Source organism: Vigna unguiculata, chromosome 9, assembly GCF_004118075.2.
Source record: "Vigna unguiculata cultivar IT97K-499-35 chromosome 9, ASM411807v1, whole genome shotgun sequence".
Taxonomy (NCBI): Eukaryota; Viridiplantae; Streptophyta; class Magnoliopsida; order Fabales; family Fabaceae; genus Vigna; species Vigna unguiculata.
This window is the reverse complement of record NC_040287.1, coordinates 12,862,342-12,885,761: the sequence shown is the minus strand read 5'-3', so window position 1 is coordinate 12,885,761 and position 23,420 is coordinate 12,862,342. Positions and strand designations below refer to the sequence as shown.

The 23,420-nt window shown below is 32.4% G+C and overlaps 1 long non-coding RNA gene across 9 annotated transcripts; it reads right to left on the bottom strand.

Moving 5' to 3' along the window:
* Nucleotides 1–2,163: 2,163 nt before the first annotated feature.
* Nucleotides 2,164–5,321, bottom strand: LOC114196243. Of its 9 annotated transcripts, none has more exons than XR_003606650.1 (6): nt 5,142–5,318; nt 4,901–4,980; nt 4,722–4,791; nt 2,585–2,650; nt 2,421–2,507; nt 2,164–2,343 (listed from the first exon to the last, which is right to left on the bottom strand). It is a non-coding gene; the product is annotated as an uncharacterized LOC114196243 (long non-coding RNA). The 9 variants fall into 9 exon arrangements; XR_003606646.1 differs by having other exon boundaries at nt 2,581–2,650; nt 5,142–5,316; XR_003606645.1 differs by having other exon boundaries at nt 2,421–2,650; nt 5,142–5,321.
* Nucleotides 5,322–23,420: the final 18,099 nt, after the last annotated feature.

Here is a 23,420-nt window from a genome sequence, read left to right as displayed (position 1 = left end):
TAAATATGACTATAAACTTTTGAATATAAAGTAATTGAACTAAAGTAAATCAAATACAAAAAAATATATGACTTATTAGCAAAAGCAAGTTTGAAGCAAAGAATTGATAAAGTCATGTGCATGAGAATCATAGGTGTTTGATGAAGATTTATGAAGATCCACTTCAAGATTAAGTTTTTAAACTGTTAAATCTGAAAATAATATGTTAAATGTAATGTTTTTGTGTTATATCATGTTGGTAGGCTATATGACATAGGTTAGATATCTTGTGTGCCTCAGTGTGTCTCTTTTAATATGTTAAAATGGGTTTTAACAAGTTAAAAGGCTTGTAGTATATAGTTTCTGGTATGAATGCATTCAGTCAGTTGAATTATTTTTCAATCGACTGATTTCACTTAAGTCAAGAGAAATTAACTGACTGTATCGAAAATTCAATCAACTGATTTCACTTAAACTAGACTATATATGTTGTGTTTTCGAGAGCAAAGTCTCATTTTTGAGTTTTTGAGCACGAAACTTTGTCATTCTTCTCTAAAAAAACTCTCTCTCTCTACAATACATAGTTGAAACTCATTGTTTGAAGATTTTGGTTGATCTTGGAGGCATTTTGGCTTGTGAGTAGCTTGAAGAACACATGTATGGTTAGCTAGGGACAACCACCATCAGGTTTGAATGTTCTTGTGCCTCTGGTTGGTTTGCCTGATGTGATTTCAAGTCTGTAAGTGTGATTCTTACAGGGTGTGATTCTAGATTTTTGTGTGGAGTCAAAAATCTTGTGAGTTTCTTTGTTCAAAAGTCTAGTCTTGGTGTTTGATTTGTAAAACTTTTGAATATAGTGAAAACCAGACTTAGGTTGTCCTAGAAAACTGGATGTAGCTCTGTGATTGAGTGAACCAATATAAAAATAATTGTGCAATTCTCTTTCCCTCATCTCACTCACCTTGAATCACTTTAAAATCTCAAGAAAATCAAGTAATCCACTTCTTATTGTGTTTTAATGCGTTCTTGTGTAATCTTAGGCTATATAATAGTTAGAAATATTGATTGGAATAAGTCTTGTATGTAAAAGATTGTTGTTTGAGTTAAATCTACGAATTCTGCATTCTACATAAATCTCCAGTATTTTAGCCGACTGATTTGTCTTTTTAATCGACTCTTTCATAGCTCAAGAACAAATTAGTTTGTTATTTTATTTTTTTAACCGATTGAAAGATTATTGGTCTGCTGCTTTTACATCCTAACTTTCTAATCTATTTGATTCAATTGAAAAGAGTTTTAAGCTTTCGAAAAAGTTTTAAATAGCCAATTCAACCCCCCCCCTTTCTTGGCTTAAATCACCATTTCAAAACTAACAAAACTTACCATCACTATCCAACAACAACATTAACACACGTTCATATAGAGATTAGCATAGGAAAAAAATTAAAGAGAACCACACACCCAATCTTATTCATAGCTAACATTAATTCCCATCACAACGTGTTCAAACAATTTGACTTTCTGATATAATAATACACTACAAGAAAAAATATTTTTAACTGAGGTTTATTTTTACATTACCCAGGGTTAAAACCTCTACTAAGTTCTTTACCCGGAGTTTTGATTTCCTCCGCTAAACCATCCCTGGAGAATGTGTTAGTCGGGGTTTTTACGAACCCCAGGAAGCACCAATCAATAACGGAGGTTTTTTATCCTTTTGTATTTAACATAGGTTTTAAAACCTCAGTTAAGTTTTGTGAGTTTAAAACTCTCGGTAATTACCATGAATTTTGAAACCTCCATAAAATATCGTGGATTTTGAAACCTCCATAAAATACTATGGGTTTTAGAACTTCCATAAAATAACATAGGTTTCAGAACCCCCATAAAATACCATGGGTTTCAAAACCCCCTAAAATACCCTGAACTTCAAAACCTCCGTAAAATACTATAGGTTTCAAAACCTCCGTAAAGTACCATAGATTTTTAAATTATTATTATTATATTTTTTTACTCATTTATCATTTATGTATTCATATATATTTTTTCAATCACAATTATTTACATTTATTCTATTTTTTTAATCTATATTTAATGAAATTATACATAAATAGATATAAACTTATCAAATTGACAAATTATTTATAGATGACTAAATGTATATCAAAGTATAACAAATATACGAATTCAAATTCAAGTACAATATTAGTCAGCAAAAACTATCATGAAGTACTGCAATGATTCTCAAAACATAAAATGGTTCAATTAATTTCCACATTATATTATATTCTTCAACTATCACATATGATTTTCCTCATGTCCAGAACTTGTTGTATTAGTTGGCACACTTCCTTGATCAGAAACCTACAATATAAATGTGAATCATAATTACAAATATAAACTCTAAAAAATAAAAGAAGTTATGCAGTCTTAAACATTACCGGTGCAGGATTGAACATAGTCAACTCATGAAGCAATATTAGCATCCTTAGCTCTCTCCACAAGGTAATATTTGCATAGTCATCAATCTAGCTTAGTAAATTTGAAGATATAAGATGGTTAACACAAGACAGAGTAGTGTGTTTATATTGGGACACATACCTACGTTTAAGAATCCTCCTTTGTTGAAACAAGTCTGTCACCATTTGATTTTCATTTGCATCATATCTGACTAAAACAACAGAAATCATAATAATTATAATCATGATTAAGAAAGAAACCTAAAGTAGAAAATAAGATGAGAACTTTTTTCATTTCATATACATGTTATACAGGTATAAAGAAAAATTAAAACAGAGTAATAATTTCCGGGAGATTAGCTTCCCAAAATATACCCTTTTGTTAGAGATGTCGTACAACACATGACGTGTTTACCAACTACTTTCCTCGTGCCATTTCATGATAGAAATACATTGTAAAGGATAACATAAATTTAGTTCGGGTGGTGATGATAGGAACCATACAAAATTATAGTTAACATAAGCATATGTTTAATCACATCATTGAACTAGAAATCAAAATTAGTCTGAAATGTAGTAATGCTACCTAATTTTCTATTCTTATAAAGAATTCTGCAAGGAGTCTGATACTCTACAAAGAGTCTTTACATGAGTGCTTATTAAAAAACCCTTGAGCACTTGGATATTATTTTCTTCTGTTTTCTTCTCATTATTTGCAACTGCTACTCTATTCATATGCAACCACACCCTCAACATCAATCCTCCTTCTTTAGCATTTTATAAATCTACAATATGCCCGAAGGAGAACATCTTCTATGGCACATCTAATGTTGATGAGTCCTTCAGTTACTATTCTGAAGAGCTTCATGGTTCTTATTTTGAACATTGTTCAATGGTTAGACTTCCAATAAGAGATGCAGAGCTTGTACCTAACTCGAATGGAAGCCTCTTTGACTATGTATCATCTGATATTCTGGTTAAAATAGAAGTGTCTGGTGAGTGTTCTTCTTGTTACCATCTTAGACGAGGCCAATGTCAACTTGACAGCCAAGGGAAGTTCTTATGTATACAAGGTACCTTGTTTATTGATGGAAATAATTTGTTTCAACTAGCTCCTAGGCTGATGATTTATCTCTCGTAATTCTGATGTGGAATGAAGAAACCTGAACTAAGTATATCTAACTGGTTAAGTTATGAAGCAAGCACTTAAGGATCCAATATGAGTTCTCACTTTCTCATGAAGTTTAGTTATAATAAATGGTTATTTAACCGATCCAAGTTACCACTTATTTCTACTTAGGTTTTATTGTTATTTGTTTTTGTTTAATTCCTTTTTTTTTTCATGTTTTGCAGAGAAAACTAGTAGAAAGGTCAAGATAGTGGTAGCAGGTACAACTTTTTCAACCCCTGATTCTCTCTACAGTGATTTATTTAACTTCGAACACAAAAGTACAACATTTTGTAAATTATTTGTCAATCTTGTATCATAGCAAGTTAAATATCTTCACTGGTTGATGAAGTTTTCCAATATAAGTTCATCTTATGAATATGATGAGTGATTAAATACAGAAAAAAGATGTAGATGTATGGTGACTTCCTATAACAAAAGTAAATAAATAAACAATCTCCTGCAAACAATCTCATATGAAAATAAACAAAGCATCATGGAGGGTATTTTTTTTCTTATTTTAACTCCTTACTGTAATAAACCTATAGCTACATCAGCTGCTGGAGCATTGGGAATTTTGATGGTGTTGGCTTGCATCTTACGAAGATACTATTTCCACAAGAAGAACCCCATTTACATAATGATTGAGAACTTTCTGAAACAACATGGGCACCTTTCAGCCAAAAGGTACAGTTATATATATATATATATATATATATATATATATATATATATATATATATATATATATATATATATATATATATATAAATTGAACCCATTAAGTAATTTTTTTATTTAAAAGGGAGGTTTCATACCAGTTTATAAGGTGATTGAAACTACTGAACTTATGCATTCATAATTTTGCTTTAGAGGAGTAACCACCTTTTGTTCTCGTTTCAAAAGGAAAAAGCAGAAAAACAACTCTTAATAAATATTACAAGTATCAAGGCTCAACCAATCAACCAAAAACTCAATCCATGAGTGTAAATTAAAAATCAAATCCACAGCATATTATAAACTAAATACAGAAGCAAGAAGCAAAACACTTCTACTACATAACAATTCCAGTTCAAAGTAATTAAAATCTGAGAATATTTATTCAATAAACTCACCTTACGAGACCGTCTTCATTAAATCATGAATCAATCTTTAGCTTGACCAATCTTTACTCGTTTTTCGTCTCTAAAACACACGAGTTCTTTATTTAGGTTAGTGTTCACAGAGGCTTTTTATTTACAATTAATCAATCGAGGGTTCTAGTAAAATGTTACCCAAAGTGTGATAATCTAACCTTACAACTCACCACCGACATCGGGAACGAAGAATGGGGATGAGATGAGTGCTCTGTGCTGCTGGAAGTCGTGAGTTTTTCTTGGTGAGAGATGGAAAACGAAATTGAATGAGATGAAAATAAAAGCATGTGATGAAATCAAAAGAGTAATGACACGAAATTGAAAGCAAAGGAAAAATTAAAATCAAGGAGAACAGTGGTGAGGCACAATCGTTGATCGATAACAAAAGTGAAATCTAACCTTGAGCGAAGAGGAAGAAATCAGACAGAAGAACAATTCGTCTTCCTCCTAGGCACTGTGATTTGAAATCAGAGAGAAGCAAATTTATTGGAAGGCACGCGAAGATGATAGATGAGACGTGAGCCAAGTTGCTTCTCAGTTTTTGACTGAAAATTAAAAATAAATAAATTAGAAACTAAATTTTACTGAGGTTTCTTGAAAAAATTTTGGAACTTAAGGAAAGTTTCTAAAACTTCTATTATGTTTATGTCTTACTAGGGTTATTATAATCCCAAATAATAAACCCCTATTAAAATTATATTTTTTTATAGTGATAATAATAATAATGTAAAATAATATTAATAATAGATTAATAGTAGTTATCAATAATAATAATAAATATTCATTAATACCAATCATATTAATACTATAATAGTAATATTAATAATTAGGTGTAATAAAATAATAGTGTTGTATGTTTAAAATTTATAATTACACTTTTGAGTTACATTATATTAAAATAAAATGTATACACGGATCATTGTTAAAATAAAATATAGGTATAATGTGCATTAGGGATCCCATAAACAAAATTCAAAACAAAAGTTGATGTTTAAATTTGTTATTAACCATAGATATAAAAACTTAAATTCATTTAAATTGAATTGGTCGCTATAAGAATAAATGTTACCATACATTGATTTAGTCGCTATTTAAGTCACTAATTAACAACTACTATTGTTCGGTCGCTATTTCAGTCGCAATTTGCAACCAACCTTTTTCGGTCGCTAATTTCGGTTGCTAAATTGTGTTTTTTTTGTAGTGGTCATATTAAGTTTTAAAAAAATGAAGTTAAACTTGAAATATTATAAACAAAAGTAATATATATATATATATATATATATATATATATATATATATATATATATATATATATATATATATATATATATATATATATATATATATATATATATATATATATATATATATATATATATATCAATATATTGTGACATGTAATAATACAAAATGATAATAGTAATAATAATAATAATTCAACTATTACTCATAAATATTAATTTAAAATTTGTTGAGTTAAAAATAACAAAAATAATAGTAATTATAATATTATTACTTGTTACCAATTAAAATATTTATTTATAATTAAAGAAATTTAAAATAATTGATAAAATCAATTAATTGATATAAAAAATTAAAATTAATCATATAATTATTAATTAGAAATATATAAATTTAAAAGATTTCAAAAAGTATGGAATAAAAAAGAAACCATTCAGTTAGAAAATTAAAAATGATTAATGAAATTAACTAGTCGTTTAATGAAAAAAATTTAGAAACAAATCATATAATTATTGATTGTATAAATAAATTCCAATTATCAACACAAATCATTACTAAATTAAATTTTTTATTTATTTAGATTTGGATCTTTATCATTAAAGAAAGTTTCTTTTTAAGCCTTTTCATAAGAATATTATTTAAACTTCCATTATTTTATATATTTATCTATATAGATTTGTGGAATGTATATGGTTCATCTGCTTATGCTTAATTTACATATTAAGTACATATGTTTGGGTTGATTTATGTTCATGTTTAATGTATGTAGCTTGACATTCAAGAATTCATAGATGTTTGCATTGCTTAATTGCATAATGAAACTGAATTGTGACTTTCGCTTAATGGTTATTGTCTAGTGGATTGAGAGTAGGCAAATGTGTTAATTTGGTGGCCTATGATAAGTGAAATTGTATTTGAATCAAGGAAATCATTACGTTTTAATCACTGTTGCATTTCATTTAATCTATTTTAAGCATTTGAATCTACCAACCCTCATCCCATTTGTGTTGAATTGAAATCTGAAAAGCTTTGAATGGAAGGTTTGGTCACTGGGAGATGACCTTGGATTAACTTCTGAGTATTACATTTAACTGTTTTATTTGGTCGGGTACAACCTCGATCACCTACCACACAAGGTTAGTCCATTTAATCATCTACGAAACTAAGTTAGTATAGGTCTTAGAGATTCTATTTGTTCCTAAGGAGTTTTAAGATCGGTAAAAAAATAATTCACATTCCACTTTCCTTATTTAATGGAATGGATTTCTTAAAGCATATCTAAAATTATGAAATGGTCACCTTTTAAGACCCTTTCCTGCAAGTCTTTCCAAAGATTTTTGGAGAATCAATGTAGATAGTGCTTTATGCAATTTAACGACATAAAGTCTGATTAATCGAGGAAAGAATCATCACATTGCACATTTCCTATGCTTCAAAAATAGGATCATTGCATTAAGGAATTCCAAAACTTCCATCAATGAACTTAAGTTTATTCTATTACAATAAGGCACGCCGCATATTTCTACTCAAAGATTGATAATTTGTCTATTAAAAGAAGGAGAGACAAGAAGAAGACATAGATTTTCTCTAGGATGCAAACGATTAGGACTAGATGGATTGAAACAGTAATCCATTGTGTGTTTTGTTTCAATAATAAATGACCCTAGAAAAAGGAGAAAGAAACATTAGAAGAAAAAGGAAAGATAAAAGATAGATTTATCATAATAGAGAAAGCCTTAACCTACTCTGATATCATAGTATGGTATTTAGTGAAGATGCATACAACCATTAAAAAAAAAAAAGCTCACCAGAAATAGATTAAACAAACTAAAGTAGAAACACAATCAGGTTTGTAAAACTGGAAAATACTTCAAATTTGACTTGTTCATTTTACAAATAGGAAACTTATTTATAGGTTTTGTACAAAAACCCTAACCAAAAAAACAAAAAATCATTAGGAATGTGAGTAACGGTTGTACATTCAGTAACCCTATCCTAGAAACAACAATCTTATGATTCATGATATACGCTCTGTTTGGAATTCAAAGTATTAGAATTCATGATATGCATTTTTCTACTCCAAATATTTTCAAAATAGGCAATCCCAAAGTCACCATTGAAATAAACCATGAAAGGTAGAAGAATTGCTTTAAAAATTATAAGGGTGTGGTAAGAAAAAACTTTCATAAAACCTTGTTCACATTTTTAATTGTGCCCACCCAACTTGGGATTCTACTTCTTAAATGCCCTTTATTTGGTACCTGCACCCTCATAGTTTAAGCAAAAAAAGTCAAAAATGCCTTTGATGGATTTTTTACATTAATCCTCATTTTATTTCTTTCTCCTTCACATGTGCAACTTGGTTGATCGCAAGTGTCTCTTCACTACGACATATGTTTGAGTGTTGTCTATTCTACCATTTTTGTTAGTCACATCTCAAGTTGCATTATCGTTGGAAGATGTCCCTAAATTAGCAATTATCGTATTCATCAAAAGATCCACATTATTTCCATAGGGTAGGTTTTCTTTTTTCCTTTCAAGAATGGGTATTCCAAAAGTAGAAGAGGTGTGGAAAACACACAACGCTTTGGATTGGTCATTCCAGAAGACCCTTTCTAAAGTCCCCATTTTTTAATGTGATTACAAAATCACCATTTCATAGAGATACTGAAGGGGCATTCTAAAAAGGTATTCCAGAATTACCAATCCATAAAATAGTCTAGAATAAGCATTTTGGAAATGTGTTCCAAAAGAGCAATCTAGGAACGTATTTTTAATTAGTGTTCTTGAAAGGTGCTATAGAATGACTAATCCAACACATCTTCCAAAATGTTTATTCTAGAATATGTTCTAGAATTGGGTTTTGAGCCTTTTAACTTTTAGTTTATATGAGGGGTTTAATATATAGTTTCTTTTTGTTCTTTTTTTAGTGTATTTATAGATAATCATTGTTAGATCTAGAGGAGGTGGTTACAAAATCACTATTTCATAGAGATGTTGGAGGGCATTCTAAAAAGGTATTCCAGAATGACCAATCCATAAAATAGCCTAGAATGAGCATTTTGAAAATGTATTCCAAAAGAGCAATCCAGGAACGTATTCTGAAATGAGTTTTCTTGAAAGGTGCTATAGAAAGACCAATCCAACACACCTTCCAAAATGTTTATTCTAGAATATGTTCTAGAATTGGGTTTTGAGCCTTTTAACTTATAGTTTGTATGAGGTGTTTAATAGGTAGTTTATTTTTGTTCTTTTTTTAGTGTGTTTATAGATAATCATTGTTAGAACTAGAGAAGGTGGTTCTCAACATGATTGTATACAACCAACTGCATTTGTAAGACAAAGAGGGTGTTAGGGTCCCAGTTACATTGTTAAAGATAACCATTTAAAGAAGAATATTGTAGCTGGAAAGCCACAGTTGGCGAAGGATGATGGTTAATTGGGAGGGCCTATGGCTACTTCATTACTCCTTAATTATGTGGGACATGTTACTCGCTAGTTATAGAATGGACTGGTGAGCATTATGTTTATATACATTAGGTTATGCATGTTAAGCATTTTAAAAGGTAAAATATTATTTATTGGCAATTATAGGATCGTGGCAAGATGAAGTTAGGACCTATATGAATTGATAGAAGTTGGGCTTCTGTTATCGGGGTCAAGAGGTCTAGGTAGTGCTAATTGTGTGATTACAAAATAGAATATTTTCTATCTACGTTAGGTTGCACAATGATAGAAATTATTTCTATTTATCTAATGGCGAGATGATCATCACACTTGATGATGTGTCTAACTTGTTGTGTTTGCCTATCATTATCTGTTTATGCACTTATGTAGTTGTAAACGTGGTTGGAGGGTCACACTTGTTGGTAGAGACCCTTTATGTTGATTGTGTTGAAGAAACCAGGGTATGATAATGTGTGTTTGAGCTAGTTAAGAGAGGTTTATGAAAATGCATGTGGTAACAAACAATGGACCATTGATGCACGAGTCTATCAATTACAGTTGGTGGGTTGCACCATTTTTTCATATACATGATCTTATTTATAAATTTCTCACTAAAGGATATGGTTGGAGGATTGATGAGTGCGTATTTTTGCCCTCATTCAGTATTTAATTCTGGGTATTTAATTGAATTTGTGTGCTTAAAGAGTGATTTAATTGATAATTCTGTTAATTAGACTGTTTGAGCATGTGTGATAAAAATGTCTTAAAAGTGATTTTTAGCTGCATAAATTATTTTTGTATATTTTAAACGTTTGTTGATGCAGCTGAAGTTAAGATTAAGCTCATTATAGGTGGGAAAATAGATTGATTGAAGTTACAAACCACCTTTAAAAGGTTGAAATTAGCAAGTTCTGGAAAATTCACTTTTGTACCTCATACATTACTTACACACTCCTCCTACAAAAACCTGTTCTGCACCCCTAATATATCTATTTACACCCCTCCTACCACTTAAAACCAATTCACTCAGATCATGCCATGTGGCAATCCTCCAAATATTAAATTAACCAATCAGATAAAGACATATGTCATGATCTAGCAACTCAAAATTCAGCCAATAACATGTTGCCACGTCATCACCTTCAACCTCCCAAACCCTAGCCTCCATCTCCATGCCGTCAGCCATGTCACGGACCACCACCGTGAGCCACCACGCCGGAAAGCACGAACCATGACAGCACCACAGCAGCACTCAGCCGCCGTCCTCCCTCCACCCTCGTCGGCAGCTACCGCGAGTTCCTCCGACCACCGCAAGCACCTGCAACGCACAGCAGCACCTGCAGCTACCAGCACCGTCAGCCACCGCGCAGCAGCAACGAGCGCGCAACCATGGCCACCGCGACACCATCGTCAATGCACCTGTGAGCCAGAACAGATCCACCGTGACAGCGAACCATCGCTGCAACGCGCAAGCAGCCACGCCGGAAAACGTTGCTAGAGCGAAGCCACCGGGAGCAACCACACTGTATCTGCAACGCACCAGATCTTCCCCGCACATGACGCCAGCCACCGCAGATCTGCAACTCGCCGGAAAACGCGAAACGACGCAACCAAGGCGATGGACCTGCAGCAGCGAAAACGTGAGAGCAGCAGCCATGGAAGCTCATAATTCGTGCTGTGGCAGAAACCCTAGAAGAGAGAGAAAGAGTTTCATTTGGGGAGAGAAGACTCTGCCACGTGTCATCCTGTCATTGCACAGTCAAATGGTCAAATCTGGTCAAACATTCAAAAGTTGGTCAAACAGTCAACTCTGGTCAAAGACTAGTCAAAGGAGAGAGATTTATTTGCAAATATTGATATTTTTGGATGTCTTTGCAAAATTAGACTACAAGATTGAAATGGGTTATTTAGAAAATTAATACAAATATTATTTGGTGATAATTTATCAGATATCTTTAAATAATTAATTTATTTAATTATATCATAAATTATTAACCAACTATATTTGTCAAATAATTTATATCTCTCCAAATATCTTTGAATATTTATCTTTATCTTTATTTTAAAAGATATTTGAGAGGTTTTAGCAACAGAAAAGCCCAGTCCAATTCCTATATAAAGAGACCAAAGGAGAAGCAGAAAAGAACAAGCTCGGCACGTCGGAATTTAGGAACCCTTAGGGGGGCCTAATTTCTTTCTCTCTCTTTTCTTCTCTCTATTCTTCTTTTATCTTTATTTTGCATTCATGGAGTTCTAAACTTCTTGGGTTGATTCCATTGTAATTTCATTATGGATTCTGAGGTTAGAATGAATTAATTTCTTTGTTCTTTTTATTATTGTTGAGGTTTTAATTTATCTATGTCTTTTATCTTTGAATCACATAAAAAGTAATGATTTTAAATCTATATGCATGTTGATCATATGAGTTCAAGGGTTTTTAAATTGAATTGAGACTTTACTTTGATTTTATTTAGAAACTTTCATGTGATTAAATGAGTTTTTACCAATAATTGAGACTTTACTTTGATTAAAGGTATTTACTCTAACGAAAATTAATTGAGACTTTACTTTGATTAATTAAGCTTTTTATTTGGTGAGGAGATAAAAGAATAGACATGATTAGGCATAGTAAAATTTGATGAGACTGTACTTTGGTTGAATTTACTATGGATAATCTAAAAGTTCTCACTTTTAATTGAGACTGTACTTTGGTTAAAAGTGAGAACGCCAACAAATTCATTGAGACTTTACATTGATTAATTTGTAAATCTACAACAATAATTAATTGAGCAATAATCTTTAGATAACCGATGATGAATCTATTTTGAAAAAGCAATGGAATCAATCTATTTTCTTTACTATTGTTTTTATTTCTTTTTATCTTTTAAACTTTATTTCTATCTTTGTTTATATTAATCCCCTATATTTTTTATTTTATTTGACTAACTCATTTGTATAGTTTTATAAGAACTAATTTGTTAAAAATCAATTCTGTGTTCGTTGGGAGACGACTTAGGGTTACTTTACCCTTTCTATTTTCTTGACTACTATCTTAGCAATACTGAAGTTGCTATAGTTTAGTAGTATTAATTTGATCGCGTCAACGAAACACATGTATAAGCAATTAAGTGATGTCAACTATGCAAATACAAAGTTTTTGGGTTGGACTTCTCCTACCAACAAAATACTAACAACTAGAATTGTTGATCTAAAACAAACTATAAAAATATAAGGTAGCTCATAGTGATGAGAGACCTCTAGCTAAGGGAGCAACCACCAGAGCCATGACTAGGAGGATACAAGAAGATTGGGACTCATTTGAGCATGCAAGGCCCAAGTTGAAGTTTACATGGGCCAAGAAGGATGTGAAGACCTAGTCTAGGACTCTTTATTTGTAAATACTATATTAGGATTTAATTTTGGGTTTTGTAGAATAGGGTTATCTTTGGGTCATGTATTAGGCCTTGGAGGGCTTGTGGGCCTTGAAATTGTTTTGGACCAAAAGAGAATTGGGCCTACTTTGTAAGCCTTGTTCCTTCAAGGAGTCTAGGAGCAAGCTTGGCCACCAAGCTACACCTTGAGCGAATAGGAGTAAGCTCCATGTGACTTGCTTAGTTGGCAAGTCACACCTTTCCCATGCTCTCTTTTTCGCTTCAAATACCATTTCTTCTTCTTCTTCTCACAACCTTGCTTTTGTTCCTCCAACCTTCTCCATAGAAGTGTCCTTCATTTTGCATGGTTTCCTCTTGGTTCTCTCACTACAACATTTTTGGCTTTAGGCAACACAAAATTTATCCACAAATAAAAAAGTGTTGCCTAAACATGGAAAAGCTAACACTTTTATTGGTGTGGCTTAAAGAGTACCTAAGGCAACAATTTTCAAAATGTTGATAACTTATACCACGTTTTATTCAAATGTTGCCCTAAAAAGTGTGGCCTAATATATTAAAACATGACTTAAAATAAATTAAAAAGTTTAATTTTAACTAAAAATTCCTAGATTCTGAAAATTCCCAAAATTAAAATTTCCTTGAAAATTAAACATTGCGCCAAAACTAAAGACATATTGCTAAACCTAAACACATAGTCTAAGACACTAAAGCCATCTTCTTCCCATTTCCTTCTCTTGTTTCCCATCAATTTTTCTCTGAACCCTAACCCTGACCAAACCCAAAGCTTTAAGCACTCCCATTCAATCCCTTCCTTAAGCACAACACCAAGATAATCCATTCTCAACTGGACTCAATTCGCAGCAAAACCCTACCAAAGTTAGATTCCTCAAACTCTGATTTTCGATGGGAGGAGACCCCCTCCCTCTGCCGTCGTCATCCTTTGGTAATGACGGCGACCCTTTCGGGACCTGGTACGGCAACATCGACTACCTTCTAAACATCTCGACAATCGACTCCGCGTGCTGCCTCCTGATCTTCCTCTTCGTCAAGCTGCGCAGCGACCACCGCCGCATGTCGAGGCCCGCCGCTCTCTCCTCCAAGAGATGAAGAATGATAAAAAATCCAAATGGTATATAAAGATGAAGAGGAATGAAAGTGCAAGATAAATTGTATTTTTTTCTTTTTTGGAGAACATAATACTTTTTAATTAGTTGTAAACATTTTTACTTATGGAATTGTACATAATATTACAATATAATTTTGCAATATATGAAAATTTTCAATTCCATATATGTTAGAAGTGTCTTATTTAATCTATTTTATTTTATTTCTACAATTTTAATAGAATAAATATATTTTAATTAATACTATTCAAATAAAATTATTAATATTTCATTTAAAATAGTATTGTCTAAATGTATAGATAAAATTAAAATTATATTTTAAATTATTTTATATCATTCAATTTTTATAAGCCTTATTTTAAACAAATCTATTTTGTTCCACACTTTCATAAATGTGGCCTATAGAAATAAGCAACACGAAAAAAATTGTTGCATTATATTGGCCGAAAAACTGTTGCCTATTGGAACATTTTAGGCAACATTTTTTAATTGTTGCATAATAAGCAACGATTTTTGAATTTCCTGGCCTAAACGGAAAAAAATCGTTGCCTCTAGTATAGGCCACAGTCACCTATGCAACGACTGCAAATTCGTTGCCAATTTGTTGTCTAATCTTCAGGCCACGGTTTTTTTACTTTAGGCCATGGTTTTTGGTCCATTGCCTAAAGTCATTTTTCCTGTAGTGTCTCTTTGAAGATGGACTCGTCACATAGGGTGTGGAACTTTGTTGTAGATTAGTATTTATCAATGTTTAACTCTACAAAATATGATTACATATTTTTGTACTACCATGTTATATTGCATTGAATTTTCTTGAACATAATATCTTGTTGACATGGATTTATGAACACTTTCTAACCTTTTGAACATAAAATAACTATTTTGAAAAACACTTTTCTGAGTAACTTCTAAATACTGCTTTCTAGTATTATTGTTCTTGAAAAGTTTTTAAGTTTTGCATTTTGAACAATTACATACCACTTTTGCAATTTATTTTCTAATATTTGCAAAAATTCCTTTCAAATACGACAATCCAGAATAATTTCTTTTTCACAATACATTCTCTGGAACGCACTTTCCAAACTTTTAAGAGCACAACTTCCATATGTAATAATCTTAAAGATAATTTTTTGCCATTATTCCAGAATCCCAAATTCAGTAGACCATTTTGAACCTATTAAAATGGAACTAAACAAAACAAACATATCCTTTTACACTTTCTTCACTTACAATTTTTTTTACCCATTTGGTGTACTTTCCTAGGTAAAATACCAGAATGTGCAATTTTTTTATATTACAAGTTTTTGTGTATGTCATGGTGTGAGGAAGTGACTTCATAATAGTCAAAGTTGAAGTCGTGGGCTATAGTGACGACATCTGCAAAAAAAAAAAAATTGTGTCCTAAGGGCAATCTTTCCTTAGTGAAGTTGTGGACACTAGACCTAAATTCCATTTCTTTCTTGGCATTAGAAGTTTGTGTTGTGAACACGACTAGTAAGATGAAGTCGTCGCCGATTGGGACAACTTTCAATTTTTAATTTCCAATTGAAAGTCGTGATTTCAGAACATGTTTTTTTGGCATGGAAGTCGTGATCTATAAACACGACTTCTATTTCTTTTTTTAAACATATGATAGGAGTAAAAGATACAACCACATGACAACAAATCTGGCGGAATGTATGAAATTTGTTCTAAAGGGAGCGCGTTCCTTACCAAATTCCACTATAATTAAGACAACATTTGAAAGAACAAAATCCTGGTTTGTTGAACGAGGGTTGAAGACAAAGTCTATGTTACGATCAAGTCATCAATATGTTGAAGATATTGCTACCCTCCTAAAGAAAACTCCAAACAATCTGCGATGTGTCATGTCCAAAGGTATGATCGAGAAAATTTTAAAGTTAATGTTCAATAGATTCCCTCTCCCCACCAACACCAACCAATGTCTTACACGATTAGATTAAATGATTAGTGGTGTGATTATGGGTATTTCCAAGCACTTCGACTTCCTTGCCATCATGTCATAGTTTTATGTTCCTTTTCTCATTTTTCATTGTTGCCATTTGTAAGATCCGAGAAAGTTAAATAATTAAATAAATAATTATTTAATAAATACGGGTAATGGAATATTTATGGCATTTAATGCGGGAAATTAGAACAAGGAATAGTATTAGCTCAAGTGGTTGAGTGTACTTGGTTATTGTTCTTGTGGAAACAATAGTAAAGTATTAGGGAGCATAAATAATATCTTACCCAATCTTTGATTACTCGGGATGGATACTCTTCGATTTTGTTGGGTATGTCTTCATGTCCTATTATCGGATTGAACATTTTGGAGGTTACTTGCAGAAAAGGACTCTGACGATCAAGTCAGTGAGAGCTCTCAAAAGTCAAATCTTGTTTTGATATTAATGAATTGTGTACCTTTAATTGTCAGGGTCCACTTGTATTTATAGAGTATTAATCATATATTACCTAGCTTATGGGTTGGGCCTTTATTGGGCTCACTAGGCCTCCTTTGGGTTTATATGGGCCTTATCAGGGCTCAAATATCAAGCTTATGACTTGATTCTGGGAATATAGCTATTATTTCCTAAGTTTGGAGTAGGCAGCCCTTACTCATATATGATATGCTGAAAGTAGGAGGCTTTAACCGCTATGTATATATCATTTTCCTATATAGTTAATCAATGATTTATTCAGAATAAGACTATAGGTTGGCGACTAGGACCAGGTATCTATTTATACCGACCATGTCCGCCTAGTATAGTACAACTATTATGAAAAGACTTGGGTTCGAGTCCTGTTGATGCCATATATGTGTTAAATTAATTGTTTTATTTCTTTTGGAATATGTTTGACCATGGTGCGTGATAATATAATCCTAGATGTGTAAGAATTGTCATGAAACATGAATTGGTTGATTGGTTGTGCATTGGCTTGATAAGTATGTGCTTGTGTGTTTGAACCCTAGCTGACGCTAAATATGATCAAGAAACCCTAGCCATCATATGGAGCAGCTGGAAAGGCTGAGAAAACCTTATGTTAATGCCATTTGATGGCCATTAACGCATAAAATTAATTTTCACTTTTTTATTAATTAAATTAAATTAGGGTGGAAAAGGGGAGGAAGGTCTTGAGAGAGGAACTTAAGAACTGAATTTGGCATTGAAAAGAAAGAGTTTGGGCACTTAATAGCGACAGTATTGAAGGCTGAAAGCAATTGTGGAGAGGAGACAAGGGCTAAGGCAACAAGTGGATTAAGAGGAACTTTAAGCATCACCAAGAAAGCAAGGAATCCAGATTAATTGCATGACGTATGATATGAATTGTGCATGCTTTCCTCCTACAAAAGTTCAAATTTCTAGGTTTCTAGCATATTTTCTAAAAATTGCCTAGCGAGCCTTCAAAGCTGTCAGGCGACTCATGTTGAAATAACCCTGTTTTTGGGTTTCTACTATGAATCGTCTGGTGTTGATGAACTACCGCCAGGCAACGCATGCAGGTTTGGTATGTGTTTTTTGTTTGGTGGATTTCTGGGAAAATGTGTGCGTAAGTGAGGTTCTGGTAATCGTAATGTATGTTTTTGGAACTATTTATGGTCTGGATAGTCTCTGTGGGATATTCAATTGATGGATATAGTGTACGCATTCATAGAAGGGTCATGTGGAATTTGAGAAAGTTTCGGTAGCACGATTCTGGATTATAGTGAGTTGTGATTTTCTGTGAAATTGAATGCCATTTGAGTATATGTGAAGTAGAATGAGTGAAAGAATGTTGGTGGGCAAAATTGGGTGAGTAGAAGGGATTATGATGTTTAGGGCTCGAGTAGGTGTTGAGGGACTCTAGAAAATTCCCAATTTTGGATGCATCGCCAGCATGTCAAGGATGGCAGCGAGTGTTTTGTGATGCGAAGAAGTGCAAAAGTGGAGGTTTGTTGGGATTCCTTAGCGTAGGCAAGGATAATGTTATAATGGATAAAGTATGTGATAGTTATTTGTTAGTAATTATAATGGTGATTATAATTGAGGATGAACTTGAAATTAGTTTAAGGGCTGGGAGAAAAGAGAGGTTGCAGCTATTTGGTAAGAGATAGTTTGATTGTGACCTAAATTAGAAGTATGTTGATGTTATGTGTAATTCTTAGTAGTTGGATGGTACTTTGGCTTGATCACATGGTAAGAGTGGTTTCATAGGAGAACACTTAGCTATCCAAATATTGACTAGGTTAATGATAGGTACGGTGTGGTATAAGACTTGGGTTTGGGAAATACCAGGGAAGAACGAGCTTCTGTTTTAGAGTCTCTGGAAGTGGAAATAACCTTTGTTGAAATTCAAGAGTGGTATGTTTCGAATTGTGAGATATATATCCATAGGCCTATATATTGGTTTAGGTAATTATCTATGCATATTGGATGTTTGTAATCTGTGGTGGAACCATGGAGTGCCATTAGATTGTTCTGAAATGCGTATGGGGTGTTTAGGTTCTTTGGAACCTGTTCTAAAATGTCAAAAACCAGTAGCATTGACGCTACTAGTGTGGCGCCTAGTAACACGGGGTGAGCCACTAGGGAAGTCCCTAAAAAGCGTAGCGTCTGGTGATGAAGAGTGGACCGCTAAGCAATGGCGGACCCATATTATGACATAAGGGGGCCATGGCCCCCCAAAATTTTTTATACTTACATAATTTATTATATATTTTTAAATATATTTTTTTAAATTAATATTTTTAATATATTTTGTATCTTATATTTTAAAAAATATATATATTAATGCATAAGATATTTTTTTATTACCTACATTTATTTTTTAATTTGGCCTTTTGAATATTTTTATATAAAAATAATTATTTTCTTAATATTTTTTTTAAGTGATTACTTGTTTAATTTAACTATCTTTTTATTTAATTATTTTTCAAACTTAATCAATATAAATGAAAATAAATTGTAGTAAAATAAAAATTATTTATATTTAATTTATAATAATAATAATTTTATTATTTTTTATTATCATAAAAAAATAATGCAATTTGGTCTTATTTTTGTTAAATTTCCTGAATTGGATCAAGATTTTTCCATAAAAATTGAAGTTGTAAATAATGATGATTTTCTTTGTTGATATAACTAACATAATCTCATTATCAATTTTGATAAAAACTCCTTTCTTCCTTCAAAAAATTTAATAAAAATAATCAAATTGCATCAATTTTTCAAAAATCAGGACCAATTTGAGGTTAAAAAACTAGAGGATTAATATAAAATTTTTGGATGAAAAAATAGACCAAAAGATTAATTCAACCAAATGTCACAACCGAAATCGCGACGGGATGACAAACCAAAAAATAAAATTTGAAAAAAAGAGTTTTGGAGTCACCATAGTTATTATAGGAAACTATGGAAAACCATAAAAAAGGAGCAAGGTCTACGAAAACAGAGTTTGGGGTACGAGAGTTAATTATGCGTAGAAAAGGTGTTAGCACCCTACAACGCTCATCCTAAGACGATACCTTTAATTAAAATACAAATTGATGTGGTCTCCTTTAAATGTTTATTTTCAAACAAAAAAGTAAATAAATCAATAAATAAAGATGACAAAGAAAAATAAAGGAAACAAAAAAAAAATATTTTTTGGGCCCGACAAGGATTATGTATCTCCATTCATAAGGGAGAATCAGGGTCACGTAATTCTTTATGATTATTTTGAGAACTTGTTGATTTGATTGTTTTTGTATGTAAAAGTCTTCTTATGATTTTAGTATTTTGAAATATCAAAAGCGAATGTCATGTAGTGCGAGCGGTCAAATAGACACTAAAGATAAACAAAAAAAAAATATTTATATTCCTTATAGTTCTTTTTTTTATATACATTTTTCAGAAAAAAAAGAAAAGTTGTAAAATAAATATAACCCCCGAACAAATACTTAGAGGGAAAAAAAAAACTCTTGTTTCTTAAATTGTATATTTTCTATTTTTTATATATTTTAGCACTTAAATGTTATTATTTTTAATCATCATTTCATTTTATGTGGATTCAGCAAAGGAAAAGAAAAAAAATAAAAAATAAAAATAAAAATAAAAAGTGTCCCTCGAATATGAATCAAATGCATGCAAAAAAGTGAATTAATCTTGGCATTATTACATAATTTTATTATGTCATGCGAGAAGGGGGAAAAAAGCATGACTGCAACAAGGCATTAATCCATATAATTAACTTAAAACACCCCTACCCAGCGGTAAGACTCATCCACTTATGGCTTTATTCAAAAAACAACGTTACATTCTAAGCCCCAAAAAAAACATGCACTGGAAGTGAAACAAAGAAAAAAACCATCAATATAACCAAAATATCTTCATTTTTTACACATATCTCAACCTTGACAAGCATTGCCCCAAACAAACAAATAATCAAGCATTGAATCACTCACACCAAGGCATCCCGGCAAACATCGAAATAAATATAGTACTTGAAAACTAAAAGTCAGAATATCCATACGCGGAGATCAATTAAACAACAACACAGAATATAGCATCATTGATATGGCATTAACAATAAAAAGGGATAAGGCACAAAAACCTGACTTACGCACTTCGTAATCACTCACAAGCAAAAGAAGACCCAGACAAATGATGCATTGCGGTTCCAACACCTAAATCTGATTTTGAACACACGAACCTACTTTTTCGGTGTTGTCATAAAAAGTGAAAGTCTCGGTAGAGAGAGAGCCCAGATGGTGGATGTGTTTAGGGTTATCAAAGAGGGAATCCTTTTAATCTTTTTTTTTATGGGTTTATATACATAACAAATTAAATCTAAAGTAATCTCATAAAAAGGTCCGTCTTAATTACAACGAAATTTAAAAGGTAATAATTAGTCTTAAAATTATCACATTATGGAAATCAAATCACACAAAAAATCAGAGTAAAAAATCAAATCTGATAAGGACAAATTAATTATAATTAAAAAAAAAAGATATTCTTGAGAAACATATTACTATTTTCCTCATCTGGAAAAGGAGGTGTCATAAAACCAGAACACAAAATCAGAGTAAATGATTCTAAATATTAGAACAGATTTTGTTTCTAATTATTAGACTTACTTCTTGAGCTGGATCCGAAACGACAAAGCATAGAGTGGGGGTGAGCAAATTAAATTTTGGGCTGCCATTAGTTGCAAGAAAAAACTGTGTGGGTGTACAGAGTATTTTGGGCTAAAATAGAACAAAGCCTCAAAAGAAAATACATAAAAGATTAAAACAATCTCTCTTTTATTTTTTATTTATTTATTTATTATTATCCTATTATTATTATTTAGACAAAGAAAAACTTATTTACTTTTTTTTATTTTTTTATTTTCTTAAAAAAACAAAATATTATTATTTATTTAGCTTGACGAAATTGGGTGTTGACACCAAAATTTTGGCATCCCCAAAATTTTGGCTCAAGTTCCGCCAGTGCCATTAGGTGATAGCTAACCAAAACAGTGGGGCTGGGGAGATATGCGCCTGGCGACAAGAGACTTCCACCAGGCGGTCTGCAACGGATTTTTGGCTAGCGGCGCTTAGGCAGCACCAGACGATAACGTAGGGGACAAGGAGTTGTTCCAATGGTTTTTGTTCGCGATCTACAAGGCTCGAGATGATACCTCAAGTATGGAATTTGATGAAGCATTCCTTGAGTTGTGGCTCGAAATGACATTCCTTGAGTTATGGCTCAGAATGAAGGGTAAACATGTGGTGATCCCGGGTTGTGACCTGGTGATATTGGTAACCGATGTGAGTGTGCGAGTTGTGGCTCGTATGGAGGGTCTCCACTTGATTGGGCAATCATAGGTTGTGGCTAGTGGTGTTGCTAATCTTGTGTCGAGAGTAGGACTTGTGGTTCATATTGGGAACTCCACCTAGCGTTACGGATGGTGGTTCGTAACATGATTGTCCCGCATGTGTATCTACGAGTTGTGGCTTGTGGATGGGGGAACCACGAGTTGTGGCTTGGCAGCAAAAGATATCTTAAGGTCATCATCTGAGGAGGTAGAACGTGGATGGACATGGTGGTGGCCATGCTTTCTGAAATCGGAGGATGGAGTTTCTTCGATGAGTGTGTGTGTGTGTGTGTGTAATCTTTATTTGTGATTATGTATATATTTGTGTTGTCCTATTTGCTTGTGTTTGACGATGATCGTGTAATTCGTTACATGGAAACATGTGATGTTGTAGGTGGTGCTGGTGAGGCATAGGAGAGGGGCAACATGGGATTTTTATTGTTATGCTTTACATCTACCTTTTTGTAAACAGATTTTATGTTTTGAATTATAGTGCGTTTAATAAAGTTTAAATTTTCCTGCGTTTTAGGAAAGAACGTGGATATTAATTGTGGTTTTATTATCATATCATTTTATTTTATTTAAATTAGTAATATTCGACCAAGATGTTACAACATTTGTTGATCCTGTGTACAGTCTCCATACAATTAACAAGGCTTATCAAGTTTAATTTCATTGGGTCAAAAACCAAGTTTATTGGTCTATTTATACATGATCAAATTTTATACTAGACCCTAACATGCGTCGTAAGTCATTTGGAAGGTCAACCACACCTCATTTCCATAATGAAATGGATGAACCAATTCATACTCTACCCTAAAAAATTGTTTCCTACATTTGTTACCTCAAAAAATTACAAATTTTATCCATTTCATACTCTACCCTCACTCACCGCATCTTTCTCCCTTTAATTCTTTTAAAAACACATAAACAAAGTACACCATTAATAGATATCCTTGTTTAAAAACAAATAGAAGTCATGTCCACAAATCACGACTTCCATGACAAAAAAAAAAAATGTGTTCCGAACTCCAGACTTTCAATTAGAAATTAAAAATTGAAAGTTTTCCCCATTGGTCATGACTTCTTCTCAAGAGTCGTATTCATAACACATGACTTTTGAGGAAAAAAAATGGAATTCATGCCGAGTGCCCACAACTTCAATGAGGAAAGTGTGATCTTGAGACACGATTTTTATTTTTCTATGGATGTCGTAACCAAAGCCCCCGACTTCTACTTCGACTATTATGAAGTCGCTTCCTTAGACCACGACTTACCCCAAAACCTGTAATAAAAAAAATGCCCATTCTAGTATTTTACCCGAAAAAGAACACCAGGTGAGTAAAAAAACCTCACTTACACATACATACCTTAAGCTAGTCTACTTCGAAACACCACCACCAAAGCTTCCCAAGCTACTTCTTGCAAGCTTGATGGAGAAAGACAATAGCCAAAGAACAATGTGGGAAGAAAAAGAAGGTTTGAAATAAAATGCAAAGAGATAAAATAGATATTTCAAAACTTATGGAAGTGTATGTAGCAAATAAGGGGATGAGGAAGCAAAAGCCTTAACTTCAACAACTTCTCTGCCTTTCTCCCTATAAGCTCGACCCAGTTTGTTGTTCTCCCTCTTTTTCTCTCTTCTTCTTTGTCAA